This window comes from Pteropus alecto, unplaced genomic scaffold (assembly GCF_000325575.1).
Source record: "Pteropus alecto unplaced genomic scaffold, ASM32557v1 scaffold98, whole genome shotgun sequence".
Taxonomy (NCBI): domain Eukaryota; kingdom Metazoa; phylum Chordata; class Mammalia; order Chiroptera; family Pteropodidae; genus Pteropus; species Pteropus alecto.
In genome coordinates this window covers 22,142,292-22,146,795 of record NW_006443570.1, presented here as the reverse complement: position 1 = coordinate 22,146,795, position 4,504 = coordinate 22,142,292, and the positions used below count along the sequence as shown (strand labels likewise).

General features: G+C 60.5%; 1 protein-coding gene across 2 annotated transcripts in view; it reads left to right on the top strand.

The window, feature by feature from the left end:
- Nucleotides 1–4,504, top strand: part of MYO1C (myosin IC) — a 22,217-nt gene that overhangs the window by 1,174 nt on the left and 16,539 nt on the right. Inside the window, exon 1 of one of the 2 annotated variants that reach the window (XM_006925058.3) lies at nt 7–63. The exons of the other annotated variant lie outside the window; for it this stretch is intronic. The gene's annotated coding sequence lies outside the window, so the exon portion shown is untranslated. Of the gene's footprint in view, nt 1–6; nt 64–4,504 lie in introns of those variants that run through there. 2 annotated transcript variants of the gene reach the window in all.

The window sequence follows — 4,504 nt, the reverse complement described above, 5'->3', positions numbered from 1 at the left end:
GACTCCGGAGCCGGCCACCCCGCCCAGGCTGGCCCCCGCCCGCGCACACAAAGAGCAGAGCTGGTGGGTACGCTGGGCGCAGGGCGGGCAGCAGCCGCGTGGCCCCGAGAGGCCTTCGCAGGCGGGCGGGATGTGGGAAAAGGTAGGCTGCCAGACGCCGAGCCAGGCCCAGAGCTACCGTGCGGGAGGCGGGGGTCGCCAGGGATCTCTGGGATGGAGGGTCAGCTTGGGCCGACCCGTGCAGGGGTCCCAGAATCCGGTGGCGCCAGGGCTGGACCTGGAGGCGACTTAGATTACTTGCGGTTAACGTGAAGGCGGAGAGGAGAGCCTAGGGTCGCCGGACCCAGGAACCCAGAGCGCCCTTTGGCCCGTCTCTTCCTCTGGGTTCCGGAGAAGCCTCCCGAGCCCCGCCCCTTCCCGCCGCCCTCCCCACCCCCGCCCGGCCCAGCAGCGCCACGGGTCCCTGAGCGCCTGAGCGCGTGTGTGGCGGATGGGGGGCTTCGAGATGAATGACTGGCTGGCCCACGGCGTTTAGTCAACTGCCGGCACGCTCTAGCCTCCTTCTCTCACTGCTGGCTCTGTGATTCATTCATTCACATAGGCGTCCCTGACCAGTTATTGAGCCCCCACTGTGCGGGGGTGAATGTATGTCCCAGATAGGAGCAGTCTCCTGGGAGAGACTGGCCAGGAAACCAGCGATTAGAGAGTAATGAGAGGGCTGTGTGTTGGGGGTAGTCAGGAAGGGGTTCTGGAGGAGGTGATACCTGAGCTGAGTCTTCAAGGATTGTAGGGGAGTCAGTAGGGGAGGGGAAGCATGCACAGGGCCAAGGAAGCTGCAGCTGCAAAGGCAAGAAGCTTAGAGAGCCCCCTGGGGCTGGTGCCAGGGGCTGAAGTAGCTTATCCTGGCTGTGTGTGGTGGTGAGGGAGGCATGGGGAGAGAAGGGATTGGAGAGGGCCACCCCTGTGGTCACACAGGAACATAGCAGCAGTAGGTTAAACTGAGGACGGAGGGGGCCACTGGAGTCTATGTGTAAGGGCCTGGCAAGAAGGAGTGGGTGTGAAGTACAGGCCTGGCACAAGGACCATGCCCTATAAACTTTCACTCTATTAACATGAGATGTTAATTGATCTGATTTCAATTGTAAATACCATAGGCTGCTCTGGGAAAATGGATTAAAGGCAGGGAGGCCAGTTTGTAGGCTGCTGCCTGGTCCAGGAACAGAGCAGTGATGGTGGAGCACAGGTTTTCGCAAGTGGTGACTCTTTTGTGTGAGGCATGAAGGGAGGAGAGCAGGCCTTTTGATGCCAGGTGATGACTAGCTGGAGGTGCCTTCCTCCTCTCTACATACAGGATATAGAACAATGAGAGTAGGTTAGGGGACAAGGTACTCTGTTTACTTCTGCTGGACCCCCAGGCAGAGGTGTCTGGCAGGCCAAAGGCCCACGGTTGTGGAGCTAGAGAGTATAGCCCTTGACTACAGCTCTGTGAGCAATTAGGTAATGCCCCTAAGTCACCACCATTTCTCCTCATTCCCCCTCACAATTCCCTTGAGTTTGGAACAGTCCTTGGTGAGGCAGCCTGCGCCCAGACCTAAGATGTTGGATGAATATAAATTTGCACCTGTTCTGTTCCTAGAACTGCACTGCAGGTGAGATAGCCTATGGTTCTTTGCGCCGCGCCAGCGATCTGGGGGTCCTTAGAACACCATTTCCAGACTCACATGGCTCTGTGCTGGGGGAACATTTGAGGTTGTCCATTGTCCTCCCCATTCCTCCCGAGATCAGACTTGGGGGCACCTGGTCCACAGTAGGTAAATGGCACTGGATGACCCAGATCTTCTGGGACTGCCCCATCACCACCTCTATTGGAAACATCTCCCCAAGTGGGAAGAGACCCAGAGGCAGCCTTAGGAAATAAGTCCTAGGTCACTCAGGGGCCATGGCTACACCGCAGCCTTCAGCCAGCCCCTAGGTCCAGGGCCATGCTGGTGGCCCAAAGACCATGACTTACACTCCAGAACTGCTACTCCTAAGGCCTATCTGTCAATAGTCACACAATACTGACAGGGTTGTGTACTGAGCACTGCAGTCACGGGGTCACTGAGAAAGGTCACAGCTGTTAACCCTTACAAGAAAAGCTTGGAAATCCGCCAGCCCTCGGCTATCCATGCTCCCTCAGAGTACTGAGCGCTAGAATTCCCGATTCCATTCCCACCCCTCCTTTTACTAGTCCTAAGTCTTAAGTCAGTCACCTGTCCAGGCCGTTTCCCCGTCCGTATAACGGGAGTAACAATACAGACTTCTGGCTTGACTGCGGACATTGAAGGGCGTACCGTAAGACAGCACTCAGAACGCAGAAAGCGTCTGGCGCTGCAGCCTTCGTCGCGGTGTCTCTCACCCTCGGTTCTCCGCCTCCCTACCCCCTCTCCCCGGCTAGCGCTTCCTTCCAGGGAGGCGGGGCGGGCCGGTGGGGGCTGCTGGGGGCTGGGGCTGGCCCTCAGGCATGCCAGGCTGCGGAGACGCCCCCTCCTTCCGCCGCCGGGCGGTGGCTGCGGGGGCGCCAGCGAGCATCCAGGGAATGCGGCGATGCCGCTCGCGGTGCCGGAGCGGAGGGAGGCGGGTGGCCGGCCGGACCCCTCCGCACGCGGATTCCCCTCATTCCAGCCGCCTGACGGAGCAGTGGGTTGGGAGGGCACTGCGGCCACGAGGCTCCTCCCGCTCTCAGGCTCCTCCCGCTCTCTGGCTCCTCCCCTGGGGTCCCAGAACCCTGTCCCCGCTTACCGCACGAAGCTGCCCTCCTCTTGGGGCTCGCTCGACCCCCCGTCCTCTAGTTTTCAAAGGCGCTCCCCACCCTGAGTGTGCTGGAGGCTAAGTCCCCCGCTGCCGCTCCCTCTGGAGTTTAAACACGGGGACCCGGCGGAGAGAGTCCCCTCTTGCCGTGAGCCCGCCTCTACCGGTGGCATTTCAACCAACTCACTCTGCGCTCCCACCCATCTCCCAGCTGCACGAGGTAGCACCCAGTCCCCTTGCCCCCTCCAGAGGGCTCCACCTCCCAGCTGGCGCCCGCCCCGCGGGTCCCCCGGGTCGCGGCTTCGGCCGGGCTGTTGTTCTTGAGGTAATGAGCCTTCCCCACGAGGCTGCAGCCCGCACCTGCCTCAGCCTCCTCCGGGAGCCCGGGTCCGAGGGTGGGGCACGCTGGGGCTTTGGGTCCTGTCTCTACCTTCTTTTCCCTAGGACAAGTCAGCGCCCCCCGTACTGCGCCTCAGGTTCCTTATCTGTCAGGTGGGGGTCAGGTGAAGCTCCTGAGAGCTCTTTGTAACTGGCATACACGCCCGAGCGTTTTCCCCACTAGATAAAAAGTCAGGCCCTCTTAGTAGGTCTGTCCCAAGCACGTGTTTAATGAATGTCCGGCCAGAAGAGGGAAGTGGTGTTTACTAAGGGTCTGGGAGGTGCTTTAGCGCTGTATCTTACTTAGCCTTCTCTACAACCCTTTTAGACAGATATTAGCTTCATTTTAAGGATGAAGAAGAGGATCCGAGGAGTTAAGTGACTTGCTCGGGGTCATACAGTAAGAAGTAACCCAGCCTTTTGCAAGCACTAGCTATCACCCCGCTACCAGCGGTGGGATCTAAGCTAGAGTTCGCCCCTCAGGCTGACGCTTCACCAGAGCCCAGCGCGATTGGGGCTGCTGGGCGCTGGTTTGGGAGAGGGAGGGTATCCTGAGCAGGAAGTATGGAGGGATCCAGTGGGACAAGAGAGGGAGGCCCCCTCCAGAGGAGGAGGAGCGATGAGGAGATCCTGGGCCACAGAAGCCCTAGTTTGGGTATCCAGGATAGCGGAGAAGGGTACTGTCCCGAAATGCTGAAAGTCGGACGCGGGTTTCCCAGATAGGAAACTGAGACCTCCATAGGGGTCAGGCACACACTACTCTTGGCAAAGGCGCCCTGTGGCTGTCCCTGTCCCTGGGGTGCGCGCTCTGTGCTGACGCGGGACCCTAAAAAGACTTTCTTGGGGCTTAAAGACACAGGGTGCCTCTCCTCTCTGCCCCACCCAGAGAGGGTATGGGGTGGACACAGTCCCGCACCCAGGCTCCGCCCGCCCCGGCGCGCCGGCAGTATTTGGACATTAAGTTCTATTTTTAACTTTGCCGGGACTCGAGGTTGGGGGGAGGGGAGGGAAATCCTGCTTCCTCCGCGACCCACCAGTCTCAGCCTCGCACCGCGCCTGGCCTAGTACATAGTGTAGACACAAGCCCGGAAGTGAGTTCCGGGTCGGTGTAGACGCGGCGGCCCCGCGGGTTCCGGGCCCCACCCTGGAACCAACGACGTCCCTCTTGGAAAACCTGACTCAGGCGGAGCCCCTTCCTGGCGGGGAGCCCCGCTGTCAGCCCCGCCCCGAGATCACCCTTAGTTCCTACCCCATCCCCCAACTGGAGGGGGACCCCGGAGTCCGAGCCCCGAGGGAGGCGGGCGCCGCAGGCGAGTCCCGCGCTTGGGAGGCTCTC